This window comes from Macrobrachium nipponense, chromosome 28 (assembly GCF_015104395.2).
Source record: "Macrobrachium nipponense isolate FS-2020 chromosome 28, ASM1510439v2, whole genome shotgun sequence".
Classification (NCBI taxonomy): domain Eukaryota; kingdom Metazoa; phylum Arthropoda; class Malacostraca; order Decapoda; family Palaemonidae; genus Macrobrachium; species Macrobrachium nipponense.
The window spans coordinates 58,761,323-58,786,356 of record NC_087217.1 but is presented as its reverse complement, the minus strand read 5'-3'; positions in this window follow the sequence as shown (position 1 = coordinate 58,786,356).

Here is a 25,034-nt window from a genome sequence, read left to right as displayed (position 1 = left end):
AGTATGAGATATTAGGAATTGATATGGAATAAAATAATACGATTTCGATTGATATATATATGGTGTTAATATATATATAGTATATATATATATATATATATATATATATATATAACATATATATATCATTATATAAATAAATAAATATCTCATATTAACAAACAAACCTCTAATATATATAATTATATACATTATATATATGTGTTTTTTGAGAGAGAGAGAGAGAGAGAGAGAGAGAGAGAGAGAGAGAGAGAGAGAGAGAGACCCAAAGCATCAAAGTAAGAAACAAGGGACATTAATTACATCTTTCGTTCGGAATATTAGTGGGAGCGGAAAACTACGAAAGACTCAAAATCCTATTTTTGGAAGCGAAAGACAATAGATCTGACGACGCAGCCGACATGTTATATCTCCATTTGATCTTTACTGACTTCCTCCTCCTCCTCCTCCTCCTCTCTCTCTCTCTCTCTCTCTCTCTCTCTCTTCTCCTCCTTCTTCTTCTTACCGACAAAAACATCTATTTTGATCCACTACTCGAGATAAAGGGATGATTAAGACGAACAGCGTCACAATCTTCCGCGTAGAGAGAGAGAGAGAGAGAGAGAGAGAGAGAGAGAGAGAGAGAGAGAGAGAGAACAAAGCCAGGTTGATAAACACACGCGCAGATACAGACAGACAATTAGGGGAAACGATTGATAAACTAGATAAATGGGTGAAAACAATTTATAGCAACAGACGAATGGATGAGACGTTTGATCAATAGACACAGACATACACTGACAAATGGGTGACACCATTGATAAACTCACAGAAAGCTGGGTGAAGCAATACATATACAAACAAATAAGTGAAACGCTTGATAAACAGAGACAAATGGGTGAGACGTTTGATCAATAGATACAGACATACACAGACAAATGGGTGAAATCTGATCAGTAAATACAGACATACACAGACAAATGGGCGAAACGTTTGCTCTATAAAACACATACATACACTGACAAATGGGCAAAAGGTTTGATCGATAAACACTCAAGACAGAAAGAGGAATGAGTGAAACGCTGATAAACCCACAAGACAGAAAGAGGAATGGGTGAAACGAGGGACATGATTAAAAATCTGATCATTAAACCTTAACGAACAATGTGATGAAAAGAAAAACGAAATCCACCCTTGATACACGTCCCTACTCGCAACATATCGTTGCTATAGTGAGTCGCAACATATCGTTGCTATAGTGAGTCGCAACATATCGTTGCTATAGTGAGTCATGTTACAAACTGTCAAAAATTGTTACGAACTGGGACATGTCACTTGCCAACACTTGTAACACCTGATCAGTAATAAACTCGATCAATATTCGAGCATACTTGAAGAGAATTATGCGTCAAAAATTTCACTCTGCGTTCTACGAGTAACGCAAAAAAATATAAAATGACTTCTGGTGAAATGTTACTTTTTTTAAACTTCTGTAAAAGAAAACTATTGGGACGGATTCGTCTGTGCGTCCGCACTTTTTCTGTCCGCCCTCAGATCTTAAAAACTACCCTGGAGGGCTGTAAATTGCTATGTTAATCATCCACCCTCCAACCATCAAACATACCAAGCTGCAACCCTCTAGCCTTAGTAGTTTCTATTTCATTTAAAGTTAAAGTTAGCCAAGAACGTGCATCTGGCAACGCAATAGGACAGGCCACCAACGGCCAGTTGCGGGAAGCTTTATGGGCCGCAGCTCATACAGCATTATACGCTCTACAGAAAACTCGACTGAGCCGTAGTAGAAACTTCGGCGCATTATTTTCTTCTTGTTTTGCCTTTGTGAAAAATCATTATTCAGAAACAGTATTTCCAACCTGTCTCTGAATTATACTGTATGCTATAGAATCTGGAGGGCCAACCGTTATCGCCAACTATGAGTGCACATTCAGTCAAATATTTTCAATATTTTGTTTAAGAATTGTACCCAATTCGTAAAATTCAAAATTTTAGTCTTCATCGTCAGCCGTGCAAGCAACCTCAGCATGTACATACACTCTCTCATTTTATGATTGCAGGTAAATGTCGTCCATTACCGAATAAATGTGGGTGGAACTCGATTTTTAGCTTTTCTTTGTAACAAGAGAGAAATTCAAGTTATCAGTACATCTGTTTAAAGTAAAAACTTCATCAGCTGCTGCTATGGTTTCAATATAAAAGGGCATATTCTCCAACTTCTCGAATCATGACTAAGGTCTGCCCACATCATCAGATCATAACAGTATTGCAGTTTGACTGACATCGAAGCTTATAATGAAGTTCCCAGTATAAAAGAAATGAACAAAATAAAAAAAAAAATTAAAACAACTAAATAAATAAATAAATGACTAAATAAATAAATCTTCAGAAATGCCTCAGCAAAATAAACTTGTTTTCCAGGAAGAGCTGAATCGTGACAGAACGCTGCCTTCCGTAGCAACAGTCGCGGGAAAATAACGGCACTTCGGCGATATGATCACAGAGCAATGAGAATCCATAGAATTCCTCGATGAAAAGGGGTCTCTCAAAGACCCGGTAGTTCAAGTACTCGTTCGGCAGTTCAGCGCCAAAGAAGGTTTCGGTACCCAAGCTAATCTCGGATTTTACTAGAGCGGCGCTTCAGCCATGAGTGGGCATGCGCTCAAAGTCTGAAAAACAAAAAGAAAAAGAAGATCGTGGGAGCGCTGATCGCCAGGTAGGGTTAGCGAACACACCTTGGATTAACCTTCAAGGTTTGAAATGGAGGAAAGGGAACATGAAAGGGGAAGGCAAAGCAGGTAAGAACTTGCAACGTTGCCCTTCACTAGCTTAGCATATAGTATTTCTGACGAAGAAAAATAAATGATTTCAATAAAATTGTTTTCTATAAATAAGCAGGATATGTTTTATAACTTTATTTTCATAATAAAACATAAAAAGGCATAGTGAAGCATTTTATTCCTCAGTGCCGTGGCCTGTGGTCGGAAAAGCCACGGAGGGTTGCCAGATGACACCAGAAAACCACTCTATAGCAGACGAAATTCCTCAAAACGGCAACCCTGGTAGGAAGAGGAAAGGAGAGGACATGAAAGGAGAGCAAAGCACGTGGGAGGCTTATTTGTCGAGAGGAGTAAGGCGCTGGTTATTGTTCTTGAGCATGAGTAGGAGGCGCCCATTGTTGCTGGGAACTTCGAGCGTAAGTCCTCTGCAGATGAACGGAATCTCACTCCGAATCATAATTAATTAAGCAGCGCCACTTCATGTGGAAGGTGGGTGTGGGGAATTCCGCTTCTGAAGAAGGTGTCTGCTTATACAGGCGGGTGTCTGGAATTCCGCTTCTGAAGAAGGTGTCTGCTTATACAGGCGGGTGTCTGGAATTCCGCTTCTGAAGGTGTCTGCTTATGCAGGTGGTGTCTGAATTCCGCTTCTGAAGAAGGTGTCTGCTTATACAGGCGGGTGTCTGGAATTCCGCTTCTGAAGGTGTCTGCTTATGCAGGTGGGTGTCTGGAATTCCGCTTCTGAAGAAGGTGTCTGCTTATACAGGTGGGTGTCTGGAATTCCGCTTCTGAAGAAGGTGTCTGCTTATACAGGTGGGTGTCTGGAATTCCGCTTCTGAAGAAGGTGTCTGCTTATACAGGCGGGTGTCTGGAATTCCGCTTCTGAAGGAGGTGTCTGCTTATGCAGGTGGGTTTCTGGAATTCCGCATCGGAAGGAGGTGTCTGCTTATACAGGTGGGTGTCTGGAGTTCCGTTTCTGAAGAAAGTGTCTGCTTATACAGGTGGGTGTCTGGAATTCCGCTTCTGAAGAAAGTGTCTGCTTATACAGGCGGGTGTCTGGAATTCCACTTCTGAAGGTGTCTGCTTATGCAGGTGGGTTTCTGGAATTCCGCATCGGAAGGAGGTGTCTGCTTATGCAGGTGGGTGTCTGGAATTCCGCTTCTGAAGGAGGTGTCTGCTTATGCAGGTGGGTTTCTGGAATTCCGCATCGGAAGGAGGTGTCTGCTTATGCAGGTGGGTGTCTGGAATTCCGCTTCTGAAGAAGGTGTCTGCTTATACAGGCGGGTGTCTGGAATTCCGCTTCTGAGGAAGGTGTCTGCTTATGCAAGTGGGTTTCTGGAATTCCGCATCGGAAGGAGGTGTCTGCTTATACAGGTGGGTGTCTGGAATTCCGCTTCTGAAGAAAGTGTCTGCTTATACAGGTGGGTGTCTGGAATTCCGTTTCTGAAGAAAGTGTCTGCTTATACAGGTGGGTGTCTGGAATTCCGTTTCTGAAGAAAGTGTCTGCTTATGCAGGTGGGTGTTTGGAATTCCGCTTCTGAAGAAAGTGTCTGCTTATACAGGTGGGTGTTTGGAATTCCGCTTCTGAAGAAAGTGTCTGCTTATACAGGTGGGTGTTTGAATTCCGCTTCTGAAGAAAGTGTCCTGCTTATACAGGTGGGTGTCTGGAATCCGCTTCTGAAGAAGGTGTCTGCTTATACAGGTTGTCTGCTTATACAGGTGGGTGTCTGGAATTCCGTTTCTGAAGAAGGTGTCTGCTTATACAGGTGGGTGTCTGGAATTCCACTTCTGAAGAAGGTGTCTGCTTATACAGGTGGGTGTCTGGAATTCCGTTTCTGAAGAAGGTGTCTGCTTATACAGGTGGGTGTCTGGAATTCCGTTTCTGAAGAAGGTGTCTGCTTATACAGGTGGGTGTCTGGAATTCCGTTTCTGAAGAAGGTGTCTGCTTATACAGGTGGGTGTCTGGAATTCCGCTTCTGAAGAAGGTGTCTGCTTATACAGGTGGGTGTCTGGAATTCCACTCTGAAGAAGGTGTCTGCTTATACAGGTGGGTGTCTGGAATTCCGCTTCTGAAGAAGGTGTCTGCTTATACAGGTGGGTGTCTGGAATTCCGTTTCTGAAGAAGGTGTCTGCTTATACAGGTGGGTGTCTGGAATTCCGTTTCTGAAGGTGTCTGCTTATACAGGTGGGTGTCTGGAATTCCGCTTCTGAAGTAAGGTGTCTGCTTATACAGGTGGGTGTCTGGAATTCTGCTTCTGAAGAAGTGTCGCTTTAACAGGTGGGTGTCTGGAATGCGTTTCTAAGAAAGTGTCTGCTTATACAGGTGGGTGTCTGGAATTCCGCTTCTGAAGAAGGTGTCTGCTTAGCATACGGTCCTGCCTGAACAGGTTATGCAACCAAGAGTTCCCTCATTAGCCACTTCAAGAACTTATAAAGAAGATTAATCAACAGAAGGTTGAAGACCCCTGCACACACTGCGCCACTCATCCTAATCTTCACATAATTCACGTTCTACCAGAATATCAAGGCCACAAAAAAAGAACAAAAATCGGCGCAATCGAGTACTCTACACAGCGTGTAATTCTGTATGAAACTCGTAGCCACGTCCCATGAAAGTCTCAGCCACCACCCGGTGATGGCCTGTGTTGTTGGCACGCACGATCATGGCCAGCTTTAGCCTTAATGAAATAAAAACTGCTGAGGCTAGAGAGCTGCAATTTGGTATGTTTCACGATTGAAGGGTGGATGATCACATACCAATTTGCAGCCCTCTAGCCTCAGTAGTTTTTAAGACCTGATTGAGGACAGAAAAAGTACGGACATGCAGGAAAATAATCTCAATAGTTTTCTGTAACACAATGGTCATTGTCAAACGAGCATATTCCTATTTTAAATACTGAATCTTGGATGAATCGCCTATGCACTAAAACTTCCATTACGGACAACAAAACAAAAGGCTCACTACAGCACGTCAAACTCCCCTACACAAGACTGCACGCTGAACCCTTATCTTGCACACATTCTAGCATTTGCTGTATATTAAAGGCCTTCCTTTATATCTCGATGTGTTCAGTTTCAAATTAATCCCTTTTCTGTAACTATCTAAAAAGAAGAGAAATAGCAACTATCACTGCCATATTCTCACTTATAACCGTTGAATCATGGATGAATCCCTGGTACAGTAAAATTCCACAACGCTGGGTGCTTCATACACCTACACAGACGGCCCACCAGCGGCATGTCAATCCGCTACTCACACTGCGCCATTCACCTTTATCCTTCAAGCACTCTTATTCATTGGAAGTTGAGGTTCCGCTTTTCCAGCACCTATTCCATGCCATCTATCCATCCCTTTCCAGATCTTCCTCTTCAACTCACTATTTTTTTTCTTGTTAGAGATTTATCTCTAATGAGGCCATTCCACGGCTGTAGTCCATCAATTCTTTGTATATTTACTAATTCATTCATTTATTTCTCATACTTTTGCTTTACTTTCAGCTAACGATTATGATGAAACAATGTAGTCCTCAACGGAGTGAAAGTTCATATTCTTACATATTAATTATCACAAATATATTTTCAATTATTGGAATAATGATAACAACAACAACAACAGCATAACTAGAACCTTCAGAAACACAAACAACAGGACAATTATAATCACAAAGATATTTTAATTCTTGGAATAATGAATAATACCACCACCAACAACAACATAACTAAAGCCTTCAGCACCACAAACAACAGTACATTAATAGTAATTATTATAATGCAATGGTAATAACAATTAAAAATAAAGACCCAACAACAAAAACAACAACCATTAATGTTGCCTGGTGGAACGGGTTCCCTTCAATAAATGTTGAAACGTATTTCTCCTAAAACAAATGTCGGGTTCTTTTACACTTTCCTCTTATCTTGAAGCAAGCAAGCATTCCGAGAAGAGAGAGAGAGAGAGAGAGAGAGAGAGAGAGAGAGAGAGAGAGACTGGGGCAGGTGTTGCTGCAGGCAGTAAACTCATTTTTCTTTCCGCTTTTACCGATATACTGGTAGAATGCAAAATCATGTAATAACTTAGGTTCGAATGGACCAATTTGTTTGTTTTTTTTAAATTCGTTATATCTAACCTTATTAAATGCGACCGCATCAGTTTTTAATAATTTCATCAAAATTATCATTATGACTAAGCCTAAAAGGATAATACCATAATTAGCCAGCTTCTGCAAAGGAGATGGCCATCATGTGAGAGAGAGAGAGAGAGAGAGAGAGAGAGAGAGAGAGAGAGAGAGTCAAATGTTATACTGTCTAAGAGTGTGGGGGTAAATAATGATAAAATTCAAAGCTGTTAATGAACGATCAATTTTTAGCAATTTCATCAAAATTATATTTATAATTATGACTAAGCCTAAAAGGATATTACCATAATTAGCTAGCTTCTGCAGGGGAGATGGCCATCATGTGTGAGAGAGAGAGAGAGAGTCAGTCAAATGTCATACTGTCTTAGGATGTGGGGGTGAATAATGATAAAAAGCTTGACAGTCATAAAGTATAAAGATGGAAATGATTAAGGAATATAATAGACACCTGACATAATGGGGTCAAATTACTCATAAAATTTATATCTGAGTACGAATTTTACGAGCTGTGCATGAATTAAAGGCCATCACATTCATGAAATCGGTGGCGAATTGAATGGATTTGTCTTCGATAAAAATTCTGAAGGAATTCGTGAAGTGTATATATAATTTATATACTTATGACAGGTAAAAATGTTCTGTTACAACAGAATTCCATCAAATAAGAGGAGCCCGTAAAAACGCCAAAATATAGAGAATCATTACAATATTTAAGACTGCTCTCTCTCTCTCTCTCTCTCTCTCTCTCTCTCTCTCTCTCTCTCCTCTCTTTCTCCAGTCTCTGAAATATAGTTGGCTCCTTTTAATTAGATTATATCTATAATTTATATATATATATATATAATATATAATATATGATTATATAATTAATTTATATTATATATTTAATTATATATATTTATATATATAGATATGAATAACTTGATCACGAAGTATATAAAACGTGATGCTATGTATAAATAAAGGTTTTTTGCCACGAAGGAAAAAAATGAAAAATTGCGAGTTAGCCGAGTACTTTCGGTCCTATTCGGACCCTTTACTGAGGCATACAGTATGCCTCAGTAAAGGGTCCGAATAGGACCGAAAGTACTCGGCTAACTCGCTTTTTTCATTTTTTTCCTTCGTGGCAAAAAAACCTTTATTATTTATTTATATATATATATATATATATATATATATATATATATATATATATGCACGTATATATAATACTTAATATATATAATAATATATATATAATAATATATATATATATATATAGTATTATTATATATAATATATACATATAATCAATATATATCAATTTATATTGATTTACGTATGTAAATACATATATGATATATAATATATATATATATATTATATATATATATATATATATATATATATATATATATAATATATATATATATATATATATATATATATATATATATATATAATATATATATATATATATATATATATATATATACACACATAAAATGAACAATAAGCTGTTCTACCTAACAGGGAGTAAGTAGATCTAGAGCTAGATTGATTGCTGTATTCACACTCCAACTGATAAATCGTGGATGAACCCACTGTGCAAAAAACCTTTCACATTAACCACATCAGACCCTACGCCACTAGCCCGCACTCATGCGCTCCTTGCTCAGTCCTACCTCCACTTTCTTTCCCTTCAACTGCATCTTTAATCAATTCATCAAAAGCGTTTCATAATTCATGTATTCCACATACAGCTCCTCTCTCCCTCGACCTGCAAAGTTCTCGCATGACTGATTCATTGCAATCTTTCCATCTACACTCTCTTTTGTATGAACCTACTACACTGCATTGAATCCTATCGGGAACAGTCTCGGAGAGGATGTCGTGCAGTTGGAACTTCAGATGTTGAAGCGGAGATTGCAAAACATTACTATTCTAATACTATATCTCCTTCCATTTTAATACATTTTTATCTATTTATTAATTTTGTCCTTTTTTTTAAATGTGGGGTCTCTTCCTTTTGCATTTTCCATTGCCGCCTCTCTATCTTCTTCCTAATGAACCCCATATTCTTTGGTATATATGTATTTTGCTTTTACGTTGCATGGAACCAGTGGCTATTCAGCAACGGGACCAACGGCTTTACGTGACTTCCGAACCACGTCGAGAGTGAACTTCTATCACCAGAAATACACATCTCTTACTCCTCAATGGAATGGCCGAGAATCGAACCCACGACCACCGAGGTGGGATGCCAACACCATACCAACCACGCCACTGAGGCGTTGATTTCAAGTCAGTGGCCCCTGAGGGCTTGTTCCACATGAATAGGTTTCATCTTCTGAATAATAATAATAATAATAATAATATAATAATAATAATAATAATAATAATAATATAATAATAATAATAATTAAAAGCCACGGTAGTGTTAGAATATATTATCGTACAATGCTAAAATTAATAGGAGAGACTTTTGGATACTGCTCCGTATCCCTCTTCAGTCTTGCTGAAGAGAGATACGGAGCAGTATCCGAAAGTTTCTGTGCAATGATATATTTTAACACTACTGTTGTTTTTAATTGTTAATATTATAGCCTCTTTACCTCAGTTCAACAACAACAATAATAATAATAATAATAATAATAATAATAATAATAATAATAATAATAATAATAATAATAATAATGAAATCAGGCAATCTCTACTAACTTTATTAATTAAAATCTTACTCTAAACATTCTCTAGCACACTATATAACATTATGTCTCCATACTTCTCAGCCTCCTTTATTACTTTTATTATACTGAGGAAAACCATTCCTCTGAACCTTTCCCCCTCAGATAGGCTTAACTTCCACTCTCAATGCATTTTTTCCCCAGTGTTATTACTGTTATTACCAGTATTATGATTATTATCTTTTATACTACTTCAGCAATTGTGTGGATATTGCCGTTTATTCATTTTTTTCATGTTATCTCATGTATCTAGATTGTATGTTTTGTTTATGTTACTGTCCGTATTTTGTATATTACATGTATATGGCTCTGAGCTAAAATAAAGGATATTATTTTTATTATTATTATTATTATTATTATTATTATTATTATTATTATTATTATTATTATTGAAAAAGTAAATCCACAATAATATGTCTGTTTGATCTTGTTATTTGAAATACAAAGAAGAAAGCTTTCGATGACCTGCACGGTCCTCCTTGTCAAGGAGGACCGTGCAGGTCATCGAAAGCTTTCTGCTTTGTATTTCAAATAACAAGATCAAAACAGACATATTATTGTGGATTTATTACTTTTTCCATTTTATTTTATTAACTCATGTGATTATTAGGTTTCTTTGGATTATTATTATTATTATTTTATTATTATTATTATTATTATTATTATTATTATTATTATTATTATTATTATTATTTGATCACTCAATCAAACTTCCACCACTGTATCGGAACAATCTCACTTATAATCCCTTCAACTCCTGGTAGCTTTCCAAGAAAGAAGGGAAACCACTTACTGAATACAAATAAATAAATTAATATAAAAAATTATCAAATACATTAAAATGCATTAAAACACCAGGAGAACAGTATTAAGGTAGTAATGCAGCGATTCTTGAACACTGAATGCAACGTATGGGGGAATAAACCAAAGATATTATTATGGAATACTATCAAAGCCAGAATGACTAAATATCTAAGTAGAAAGTAATCGTGTTAAGTTACTGAAGTAGCACAGATGGCATAAAAGGTAAGTTTCATCTTTAAATTCATCAGAAATCTGAAAATGAGAGGTAAAATTGGGTGACTTTCAGTTCAAGGGCTGCTTGTTGAATGAGATATATTTGATATATACAAGACGCCGCACAAAAAAAAAAAAAAAAAAAAAAATAGGACATTTTAGATTTACGTTACGTATTTTACACACTGCTGTCTGGCTCAGAACCAATACTCTTGACTTCATTGAACCCAACGAATGGCCCTCGAAAAGTCCAGATCACAACGTAATGGATTTTACCAAGTGGGGCTTACTGCGAGATCATTTTCAATCACAGGGGAGAGAATTCACCGACATACAACCCTTAAAAACTGTTGGTGGAAGCTTGGAACAAAATCCCCTTTGAAGCCATCCAAAGGGCGACTGGAAGTTGGCCTAGAACTAGACTGTCTATAACGATCTGCAGCTGCCGACGGAGAGCATTTTGAACACAATATCTAACATTTATGATTTTTTCCTCTTTTTAACAATGTTTCTCTCAGCAACAATTGTTTTCTGTTTCCAACAATTACAAAAACTGTACCAAATTTCCTTTTTATTTTTTTTACTTTTGGGGTGGGTGCGTGGGGGCACTCCACATATCAATCAAATTTAATATCTGAGCGACAACCGAGTCTGAATGACACCTTACATCTTTATTAACAAGACAACGAATATTAAAGACCATTAAGCTTTGTATAGTTCTCGTAAACAGGCAGTTAGCACGGCATTAGTAATCCTGAGGATGGCATACACATACTACGCATTCAAAATAATTCTCCCCTTCCTGATACACATACGTATATAAGTATGCCGATACGTACGTCTCGAGTGTATGGTTGGGATCACATGCACTTCGATATCCGGATCTTTCCTCTACAGCAGTGTTTCTTAAACTTCCTTGTGCAGCGGACCCTTTTATTAAAATTATTCTCTGTAGCGGACCCCTTATTATGATAATTTCCCTCTTGGGTTTAAAAGTGTTTTCAGGGTTATAATATATAGTAGTAAAATTGCTACTGAATTATTTATTAACAAACCCCGATATCCGTATTACGAGTTAATGAGACAGCAACCCTCCACGAAAACGCAATAGGCCTTAAGCACTGTAATACGGAGCAAGGACAGACGGCTCGGGTCAGGGCAACGCTAATCACTCCCGGTTGCCATAGCAACGCCAGCGGGTCCTGGCAGGATGAAATGATGTCACGCTACGCCTAATACCCCTAACAATCCTCTACTCAGAAGCGATTAGGTCTAACTACTGAGAGCTTTGGCCGCCAGGCGATCGCTCCAGAAAGATGATCAACTACCATGACTCGTCTGTTTTAAGAGGAGTCTATTGCGCGCGCATACCACACACACACACACACACACGACTGCCTTTGAAGAGCGCGGTGAATGGTTGCCACATTTTATAAATATATCAATAAATATCAGCACATGTTAACACACATGTATAACAAACATTTAACGGGTTTTTTTTAAACAAAATAAGGCGTACGCAGGAATTCATATTTCTTATTTGTTGGTTTGTTCATAAAATAAACATGCTTTCTCTAGTTACATAAGCCTTCTCTAATAATAAGAACGGAAATTCGTCCACATTCAGGTGGGCACGACACAACGCAAGACGACAATCAATGCCACATTCATATTCAACTGCTGAATCGTGGATGAATCCAATGTGCGGAAAACTTCCACACCAGCCACTACACACTCGTACCCAGAGGACACATCGGCGTCAAATTGGACCCCGTCAACACACTGTGCCATTCATTTCATCTTAAAATGGATTCTCGCACTTCGTGGATATTATGGCCAAGAACCTTCCTTTTCAATACGTTCCTCATCTCATCTGCCAAGTTCTCTACGGGCCCTTCTCTGCCCTCCGTCTAACAATTCCGACACATCGTCTTCCATTCTTCCCACATGAACAAGTCATCACATAACACCGATTCATCCTTCAACTATGCTAACATGCCTACCCATCTTTACATATCTCACATTTTTCAGTCTTCTAGTCCTTCATAAGTCACACATACTATATCAGTGGTTCTCAGCCAGGAGGGAATTCAGATTTTCAGCCACCCCTGTGGTCACAATTCCCCCCAATTGTGACCACATATTGGCAGGCTCAAACTGGCTCTATGAGAACACAAAATGCAGAGTGCATAGGGTTTGCACTACTGAGAGGTCACACTGGGCCCTCTATATTAGCTTGTGTGTCTCTGTTAGTATTCCATTGCAAATTGTTTGGAATGCACCTTTTGAGGAAGACAATTTTGGAAAGGGGGGAGGGGGCTGGGAATGACATCCTGCCATATGGTGAAAGGGTCCATGAGCCAACTTTTTATGTTTCGAATCCTATTCCCCCACCCCACACCCTTTAAGATGAGTTTACACTAGGCTTCACCCCACACTGCATGCGTATGATACATCACCAGCCCCTCCCAAATTCTTGCTAGCCCCGCCCACTAAACTGCTCATCAAGAGTCACGCCACTCCACTAAGTCACCCTAATGAGGAGTCCAGTAGGCGGAGCTAACAAGAATTTGGGAGGAGTTGGTAATGAGTCTTGCCATGCAGCATGGGATGAAGCCTAGTGTAAACTCACCTTTACAAGGAAGGCCCTAAGAGATGCCAACCTTCTGACTCTCAATCAGTTTTTTTAGGATGAGCTTGCTATCCTCAAGCCATTCTCCACCCCAAATGCGACCCACTAAAACCGACTGACTGCTATGTGCATAATGCATTGCTCAAGTTAATATGGTCACAATGGATTTTTTTAAGAGATGGGCTAAAAGCCGACACCAATTCCAATAGGTGTTGCATCGTGGAGACGAGGTCGTTAACTACCAAACTACATGGACTGCGCACACCATTCAGTATACATATACATACACACAGACAACACACACATGAATAAATGTGTATGCCTTCTGGGCACAAATGCAAATTAATACCGAATTCAAAGTAACATTTCAAATATTATCAACTAAACCGAGACTACTGTCGCTTCTGAGCCGCTGCTCCGAGGCTCCCCAGAGACTTTGGAATGATTACATAAGCCCATCTGGTTACTGGTCGCAGAAATTTAATGCAAAATAATGACGAACATCACTGAAATTACTTGACGAAATATTGTGAGATAATTTGTAGGTAGTTAACATGATTACGCATACTGTAACATACATACTGTGCATGCATGTATATGATGAAGGCTTGGGCAAACAGGCTGATAGACACACGCATATATATATATATATATATATATATATATATATATATATATATATATAATACATGCATATCTATTATCTATCTATCTATGTATCTATCTATACATTATAAAGTTTAGGAAAAATATGTTATTTGCTGGTGATGATCTCAATGGCATTTCAACTTTTTTTTCCCGAAAGTTGAAAAACATGTATTCCAAATACACGAAATAAAATTGTACATGATTAAATGAGATGTTTCCTCTTCGTAGGAAATCCTTAACCCGCCAAAGTAATCTCCTAAGCGGAAATTTAATTTCAAATTAAGTCCTCCATAATCGGACTGAATAATATTTCTACGGAAGAAAGAAATTTTTTTTTTTTTTTGCGGTAAGTCTTTTTCCATCTTTATTCTCAGCGCAGGTCATAAGAACTGGCCGATATATCTCTCGAAACCTCTGATAAATTTCACGAAACCTATGATAAATTTCTCGAAACCTGATAAATTTTTCGAAACCTCAGATAAATTTTTAGGAACCTCAGATAAATTTCTCGAAACCTGATAAATTTTTCGAAACCTCAGATAAATTTGCTCGAAACCTCTGATAAATTTCTCGAAACTCTGATATATTTCTCGAAACCTCTGATATATTTCACGAAACCTCTGATAAATTTTTCGAAACCTGATAAATTTCTCGAAACCTCCGATAAATTTCTCGAAACCTCTGATAAATTTCTCGAAACCTCTGACAAATTTCTCGAAACCTCTGATAAATTTTTCGAAAACTGATAAATTTATCGAAACCTCAGATAAATTTCTAGAAACCTCTGATAAATTTCTAGAAACCTCTGATAAATTTCTGGAAACCTGATAAATTTCTCGAAACCTCAGACAAATTTCTCGAAACCTGATAAATTCCTCGAAACCTCTGATAAATTTCTCGAAACCTCTGGTAAATTTTTCGAAACCTGATAAATTTCTAGAAATCTCTGATAAATTTTTCGAAACCTGATAAATTTCTCGAAATCTCTGATAAATTTTTCGAAACCTGATAAATTTCTCGAAATCTCTGATAAATTTTTCGAAACCTGATAAATTTCTAGAAATCTGATAAATTTCTCGAAACTTGATAAATTTCTCGAAACCTCTGATAAATTTTTAGAAAGCTTTGATAAATTTTCGAAACCTCAAAGTGAAAAACTGCACAAAAGGGAAACTTTCAAAAAGATACAATTAATAACTTAATTAATATTTCAACTTTTAATCATCTTGTCGTAGGCTTAATTTCAACCGCCCAACACAAGCTACCTTAAGAGAACAATGAAATGAACTCTGGTATTTTGAAGCATTAATCAACGGTTAGACCACACACGCCCACACGAGATACCTCCGTAACCTTCACATCCGCCTTCATTAACTCAGGACAATGAGAGAGAGAGAGAGAGAGAGAGAGAGAGAGAGAGAGAGAGAGAGAGAGAGGAGTCTATAGTTACCCTGAATAAATACAATTCTGAGGCTACTTTGATAGGGAACAAACGACAATATTCTATTGTGACGTAGATAGGGTATAAACAGCATTCTATGGCTAACTGATATGAAATCAATATAATTGTCTATGGCCATTTTGGTAACAGAATCAAATTAAGTTCAATAAATACGCACTGATAAGAAATAAACATCAATTCTAGGGCCACGTTCGTAAGAAACAATGCAATTTTTTTTTACCTTTGATACGCCCACCATCATCAAACCAACCGTAATCAGTTTCAAATCAAGATTTCTAAATTAATTCTACATGTAAGGCAGTCACAGAGATTCATCAAGTGCTCAGATCAGAATACAGAATCTAGGCCAAAGACCAAGCGCTGGAACCTATGAGGTTATCCAGCACAGAAAGAGGAAAATGACAGTAAGAGGGTTTAAGAGGCATAACAGGAGGAAAACCTCGCAGTTGCACTATAAAACAATTGAAAATCAGATGAAAGAGAGAGAATATGAACGGAGGTACAGTAATGTCTACAGTGCTCCACGTGAGGTGCACTGACGGCACTACCTCTCCTGCGGGATTCTCTTGCTTTGTATTAAACTATAACTTGAGATAAATATAAATTACATGACCTAAATAAAGACATTAACAAATCCAAGAATTATTTTATATATATTCAAGCACCGGTATGAATAGACATAGGATGTTTCATATCCTTGCTTTATCTTTTGTTCTCCAAAGCGTGGGAGAATTCAACCGTATCATTGGCGATATTCCTGAGAGATGATGGGTGCAAATGACGATAACATTCGCACCCTCTGACATTTCAGAGGCAGAAAATATATGGCTGAGAAAGAATATACAAGAACGGCTCCGGAATTGCATTGTCTACGACCAATAATGTGTTAACTTTGCATTAGTGTTTTACGTGACACACACGTTTTATGAATATTTACATGTTTATTTATATTTACACGCACACATGCGCACACAGAAATACGTCCACAAATGTACGTAAATGCATAATCAATATAAATATTCATATATATGTATGTATATATATATATATATATATATATAGTAACATACATACATACGTTATATAGATACATATAGATATATATATATATATATATATATATATTATATATATTATACATACATAGATATATATATTATATATATATATATATATATATATTATACATACTATATATATATATATATATATATATATATATATATATATAGCAATCCAAGGAAGATACAACTCACAGCAACATTTCTTCTTTCTTTTTATTGCACATGTAAACAAAAACCTTCAACCCTACAAGCAGAAACAAATGCTCAATCAGACAATATTACCAGTAACCAATATATTCGGAAACACAATTAGCAGACAAACAAATAACATTAGTTACGTTACAGTAACAAACAATTAACGGACAAATGAACAAGATTAGTTACATTACAGTACAAACAATTAACAGATAAATAACATACCAGCTATGTTACAGAGTATGCTCAGCGCATACGTAAGCCTACGTGTACAGTAGCTATAAAGTGAGCCTACTCAAAGTCTGGTAAATTTCAGGACCGTCATCTAATTTACATTTATCTACAGATATATATTTAACCAGTGAAGGGTGATGTAGTTTCTCCGGTTAACAGGTCCGTGAAGGCAGTTCCGTTCATGGCGGATCTACTTGGCCGTTCGTCCTCATTTGCTGTCTCGTAAACGGTTGTTATTTGGTAACTATAGTGCTGTGAAAGATAAAAGACACTTGGCGGAGAACATACAGTGCTACACACAACCCCCCTACAGTTTTACGATGCCCTCATCGTACACACACTACACGCTTCCATCTTCTCACACTACCAATTACCTGTTTTCCGACAAAGAAAGACAAATTTACAACTCTGATCGCTACCTGTTTCGTATCCTCTCTGATCTTCTCAGTACTGGTGCATTAATTGTTACTCCCTGCTCTTGTTCAACCTCTTCATCAACACCTTCTTTAGGTTCACTATTACCATGGTTGCCAAAATCAATCCCGAACCTGGTTAAAACTTCTTCCATATCAGGCATTTCTAAGCTACTGTCATCCATGTCAGCGGTTTCTAAATTATCATTAATTTCCGTATCCAAGTCACCAATATTTTCTTCCCCCTCATTCCTTTCTATCCCAGCGGACGGTTTAATATTCCTTCGATGGATAACCTTAGCATCACTTCCTTCAGGCCTAATTCTATACAAACCACAGTCCCTGTTAAGTACTTCTTCAATTACCCACTTTCTTTTACCGAATTTGTCTCCTAGTTTCGCTCTTCCAATTATTTTATTTTCTCGTAATAAAACCTTTTGTCCTACCTCCAAATCACTTTCTCTGGACCTTGCTAACATAGGCTTTGCCTTTGATACCCAGTTCTCTTGTGTGTTCCTTCTAACCAAATCCCAAACTTCTTTTTGCATTTTGCATTGCTGACGTAACCAGTCTCCGTCTTGAAATTTATAAATGTCTTCCAGATACCCCCAACTCTCGATCGAAATAAAAGGTTCCCTCCCGAACAACAAGAAATATGGAGAAAACTCTGTCACAGAGTGAGGTGTTATGTTATACGCAAATACTAAACTCTGCAAATACAATGGCCATTTGTTCCTCTTCCACTCCAAACTTCTAAGTAGACCGTACAGAGTTCTATTCATTCTTTCCACCTGACCATTTCCTTCAGGGTGATATGGAGAAGTGCGTGATTTCTTTACATTCAATCTTTTACAGATTTCCTTTAATTAAAGCGCTTTCGAAATTTCTCCCCTGGTCAGTATGAAGAAGCTGCTGAGGAATTCCATATTTATAAAAGAGCTCTTCTACCAAACATTTTAGCCACTGTTGTCGCTTTCTGATCCTTCGTTGGATATGCCCACACGTATTTGCTAAACAGGTCACTTAAAACTAAAATATGCTCCTTTACGGAGGTTGATCTTTCCACGGAACAAAAATCTATCGCCACAATTTCCATGGGCTGAGAAGTTTCCACATGAACAGGAATGGTATTTCTATATGGAATTTCATCTTTTGCCCTTAAACAAGTTTCACAATTTCTAATGAAATCAATTACATATCCCCTCATGTTGGGCCAATAAACCCTAGAGTTCAGTAATTTGTAAGTTCTATAAATACCCTGATGCCCTAGTTTATCATGAGTTTCGACTAACACTTACTTCTTAAAAGAACAGGAACGGCTAATCTATAAATCATATTACCTAATTGATCCATATGAGTCTTATAAAGAATAACATTTCTTATCACAAGACTTTCTTAATCCTTTTTCCACGTAACTAATTCAGGTTTAAAATTAATGTTTTCTAACTCAATATCTTCTCCTTCTAGCCATTTCCTTACAATCTTTAAAACTGGACAAGCTTTCTCTGTTTATTAACGTCCTCCCACTCTTAAATCTTATGTCTACTTATGGCACAAACAAAACTTGCGTCCTCATGAGGAGCTACCCATACTTCTTCGTCTTCATTCATCACCATCTCCTCTCTAGACTTGCGTGACAGAATGTCGGCTTTAACATTTTGTTTTCCTGGTCTGAATTTAATTTCAATGTCAAATACCGATAAATCTGCCACCCATTTTTGTTCTGTGTGATCAAGTTTTGCTGTGCTGAGATTGCTCAAAGGGGCATTGTCAGTATAGGCTACGCACTTTGTGCCAATAAGATCATTTTTAAATTTTTCAGTAACAGCCCACTTCTTAAATAAATGAATTTTTGTACATTTATTTAAGAGCAAAGCATAGACTAAATAACTCAAGTTCTTAACAAAATTATTAAATGAAAGATTGAACTTAGATAGCCCACTTCATCCCTTTCCTACAATAACCAACATTATTTTAGTTATCATAAAACTGGGCATAGTCATAGTACAGTCTACATAGTAACACCACGGAACATCAGTTAAGTTCCCATGTCAATTCCCCTTTGTCTCAGAATCGCCTATAAAAAGGCAGGAGAACATATCGATAAGCAAAGACTAAAAAACAAAATAAAAAGGTCAAATAAAATAGAACATCTTTGAAACAATATTCAAAATACAGTCAAGCCACACTTTTGGCCAAAGAATAAGTATGCTTACCCATTTAACACAGATTATACACACTTCACTAAAAAATACTAATGGAGTAGCCATTTTGCCCCTTCGCCGACTCTGTAGCAATATCCCATCTTAGGTACCTTACTTTCTCATTATGTAGAGAAGGAGCTCGCTCGCACGCACGCACAAGCATTGTTCACGCCCAAGAAACAGCTTTAAACCAGTTTCATAAGGCACCTCTGCATCCGCCCGTGCATAGAGACAGGACAAGGCACTGATCTGTATAGGCAGCAACTTCGACCATCGCGCCACCCAAGTAAGTATGTCAGCATTTCCCAAGCTTGTCACTTCAGGCCACACTGTTTCCAAGGAGAAGCTAAACTGATGATTCCTACAATCTAAGAATATCACAGCACATCACCTTACAACGGTGTCTTAATTACTCCTTATTATATTCTCAATTACTCTGTTATTATATATATATATATATATATATATATATATATATATATATATATATATTATATACTATATATATATCGTATATATTCTATACATAATTGCAAATATATAACATATACATGTGTATATATACATATATATGTATATTTATATAAATATATATCATACATATATACACAAATTATATATATAAACACATATATGTAATATGTATAAAAATAAGCTGCACTACCGGGAAACTAATTGCCCAAGCAAGTGTCAACACCTTATACAACATACAACTGAAACAAAGTATCCCCAAAGGACGGTAGGACCCACTGAAAGAGATAGGCACCTTCCTAGGAGACTACAACATCTGAATATCTTATGAACCACTTCCATTCATGCCAGCAGCCATCACTCTTACGAGATAAATAAAAATGCCAAGGGTTCCTTTCAACCGACCAGGGAGTTGCTTTATAATTTAAGAACAAAATATCTCCCTGGAAGTCAATTTTATACACAAAGAGATCTAAATTAAAATATTAGTCCCCTCACTTCACAGAGACGAGCTAACTGGAGAGAGAGAGAGAGAGAGAGAGAGAGAGAGAGAGAGAGAGAGAGAGAGAGAGAGAGAGAGAGAATGAAATCTGATCTTCATGATATAATATTATTCGCAGTTCATACAATATTAACCCCATAACTGTGTAGGATGATATGACGTAGTTTATCAACGCAAGCAATGAAATACATTAGATGCTTTTTCATTGAATTTTTCTTTTTTTTTTTCTTTTTTGAGCAGTGAAAGATCAAGTATTGCAGAAACACTGGAGATCCATCAGACGGGGAACTAATTAATTTAGTGGCACATAAATAATGCATTTTGAAATTGGCAGTACTAGTGCCAAAAGTAATTATAATAATAATAATAATAATAATAATAATAATAATAATAATAATAATAATAATAATAATAATAATAATAATAATAATAATGAATATTTTAAATATATTTCTCAAGAGTTAAGGGCTGTCTTACCCTGTGTATGTGTTAGACAGAAAGAGAGAGAGAGAGAGAAAGCTTTCCTACTCTGTGTGTATGTGTTAGAGAGAGAGAGAGAGAGAGAGAGAGAGAGAGAGAGAGAAAGCTTTCCTACTCTGTGTGTGTGTGTGTGTGTGTTATAGAGAGAGAGAGAGAGAGAGAGAGAGAGAAAGCTTTCCTACCCTGTATGTGTTACAGAGACAGAGACAGAAAGAGAGCTTTCCTACCCTGTGTGAGAGAGAGAGAGAGAGAGCTTTCCTACCCTGTGTGTGTTTGTTAGAGAGAGAGAGAGAGAGAGGAAACCACCAAAGCGGAGGCGGGTGTAATTAATGCCAGGTGCGAAATCAACAACTGATCTCCATATGCTTCACCGTCGCCGTTAAACTAGAACTTCCAAATTCTGATAATAAGATATAAAACAAAAAAATAATTAAAAAAACATAAAAAAATCTCTCGCCACATTAAACTCATAAATGACACACGGAAGGTTATTCAGAAATGGCACCATGCTATTGTTCCCGGAAAACGTGTTCGAGAATTTTAAAGTTTTAAACGATTATCTGGCACTCATTCGAACGCAACGTAACTCATGACGGTATCTTAAATGCTATCCCCCCCCACCCCCCAACAACCCATCCCCTGCCAGACGCCCACCCACCCACCCACAAAACCTCCCGCCTGATGTCACAGATAGAAGAGAGAGAAACTTATCATGTCATGGAACGGATGCAATCGACAGCTGAAGAATTATTTGGAATATAATTAATTCAGAAGAATTAACTCTCAAAACAAAGGAATTTTAAATACATAGGAATTAACATGCGTGAAAAAAAAAAAGTGTATTAACGTGTGAGGAGCGAAGCAAAAAACGAAAAAAAGGGGTGGGCGGGGAGGCATTTTGAAGTCAGAAGAATGAACGTGAAACAACAAAAGGAAAAAATGAAGTCTGAAGGATTAACATGAGACAAAAGAAAAATATTTTAAAACCGGCATTCTGAAGTCAAGAGAATTAACATGGAGCAACCAAAAAAATATATATAATGCAAAAATAAAATAAAATAAAAACTTCAAAATGGGCATTTTGAAGCCAGAAGTATTATTATGAAGCAAAAAAAGAAATTCAAAAATTAAAAATGGGCATTTTAACGTAAGAAGGATTAACATGAAAAAAATTAAAAATGGGCATTTTTAAGTAAGAAGGATTAACATGAAAAAAAATTCAAAATGGGCATTCTGAAGTCAATAGAATTACCATAAAGCAAAAAAAGAAAAAAAATTTAGATGGGCCTTTTGAAGTCAGAAGAATTACCATGAAGCAAAAAACATTTTTAAAGGCATATTGAAGCAAGACAAATTAACAAAACAAAAAATAATTTAAAAAAACGAGGCGAGATCCGACTTCCAGCTTACTCGGGGCACTTGCTAATATCTACGGTCAAATAGAGCGTTGTTCCTCAAACAAAAGTTAAAACAAATACGCTTTATTTTATTAGAAATATTCTTTACTGTTTAACATGCACACTAAATATTTTTTTTACATTTTTCGTTCTAATAAGAAAAAACAAGGCGAGATCGGACGTCCTGCTTACTCGGGGCGCTTGCTAAAGTCTACGGTCAAATAGAGCCTGGTTTCACCAACGAAAATTAAAACAAATACGCAATATTTTATGAGAAATAAGTTTTCTGTACTGTTTAACATGCCCATTATTTATATTTTACATTTTTCATTCTAACAAATAAATCATCCAAATTCCCACCCTAAAATTCTCGTATCTTTAACTTAACGCGAAGTACCTTTTTCAGACACCTTTTTCAGACCTTTTTAGGCTCTTCCACAGACCTTTCCTACCCAACAACAATAACGACAACAAAAACAACAACAAAGTAGTTTGCAAGGCTTACTCCCCGAGTAAGCAAAAAAAAAATAGAGGGTATAAAATGAAGGATAATGAACCCTCGATCGAATGGAAAATTAAATCGCTGTTATTCCTCAAAAAATCGGCGAGCGGAATATTCCAGGCTATGCGAGCTGAGGATTAGTAATTGAAGTGTATGATTAGCGAGTCGGTTATAAACTAGTTTTTAATACGAAATCATTCATTCAAATGAATAGGCGTTTGCTCTAACCGAGATTACAAAGCTGCGTAGTAAAAGGGTATCTAAATACATCTCTTGGTGATTGCCAACGATGGCCACAACTTAAATACACTGTTATTGTAACGGGAACGAATCTTACAAATTATTTTAAAACAAACTCCCCGCCTCTCTCTCTCTCTCCCTCTCTCTTATACATACGTTATAATATATATATATATATATATATATATATATATATATATATCAATTCAAGCTACAAATGTCCTTTAATATCTAAATTCACTTTACCTCCCAAATGATATATTTTCATATATGTACCGAAGGGGAATTTTTTAATTGATAATAATTCGTCCCCCCATGGGATCGAACCACCGTCCAAGTGACGGGGACGAAATCAGGACGGTCAGTGACGCTATCCAATCAGCCAACAGATTGGCTGATTGGATAGCGTCACTGACCGTCCTGATTTCGTCCCCGTCCACTTGGACGGTGGTTCGATCCCATGGGGGGACGAAATTATTATCAATTAAACATTTGGGAGGTAAAGTGAATTTAGATATTAAAGGACATTTGTAGCTTGAATTGATATATAAATGGATCACGGTTTCGATGTGATCAATTATCATATATATATATATATATATATATATATATATATATATAATATATATATATATATGTATATATATATCTATATATGATATATAATATATATACATGATATATGTGTGTTTGTGTATATATATATATATATATATATATATAGTATATGAGATTATATATCCTATGAATGGTTCATCCAGTAAGGTTAAGAATACCTCGGTGAGGCCGTCCGGTTTTCAGTCATGAGATAAAAAATATATAAAATACGCATCTTGATTTTAACAGAATACCCCCCCAATGTCGAAGATTTACTCGTTCAGTTCGTGGATCGAACGCGTACACACTTACCGCGTGAGATGAACTTGTTACCCATTCCCCCCACATTAACGAGGCCAGAGAGAGAGAGGAGAGAGAGAGAGAGAGAGATTTAAAAGTTATTTCAAAGCGACAAAGTAATTCCGCGTACATACAAAAACAATGACAACCGCCTTCCGACATCCCCTCCCCCCCTTCCACCTGAACCCCCATCCAACCGGCCCCAATCCCCCCCCCCCACCCCCACCCCAACCCGGCCTTCTCTCTAAAACCTTCAGCTTTTTAAAGAATTCCTCTCTTCTCCACAGACAGGTCCTACTCATGCACACACCCGACTATTTCGGTCATGCGAGGAGCTCGTTATGCGTTATGACTCATGCTTATTAGCAGAAAAAAAAATGGTGTTTAGAAGAAAGGAATATTTAGTTCATTTTCGCAGGCAGAGATGAAAGTAAACAATTAAGAAAATTAAGAGGAAAAAATAACAGTCATCTCTCTCTCTCTCTCTCAGAATTTTGAATGGGAGATTATTTGTTAATTTTAAACAAAGGCAATATCCATTTATATCTTCTTCCCTGCAGTTTAGCGGACTCTTCCTCCCACGCTGTATAGCATACGCGTTGCAATTAAAGCAACGCCTACACAGAGAGAGAGAGAGAGAGAGAGAGAGAGAGAGACGCCCACTAGTTGCAAAGATACATACATATAAATAGAGAAGTCAGAAAGAAATATTAATGCTTTAAATCTCTCTATGTAAATGAAACTGTGATGACACACAATATTTTCTTCTTTTTTTATCTAACACAAACTGAACTGAACTGAATTTGAAATTTATGCCAAAGGCCAAGCGCTGAGACTTAAGAGATTATTCAGAGGTGAAAAGGAAATTGACAGTAAAAGGTTTGAAAGGCGTATGCACTATGAATCAACTGTTCTGAGAGGGTGGAAAGTAGGATGGAAGAAAGAGAATATAAAAGGAAGTACCGTAAAAGGAACAAAAGGGGTTGCAGCTAGGGGCCGAAGGCACGCTGCAAAGAACCTTAAGTAATGCCTACAGTGCACTG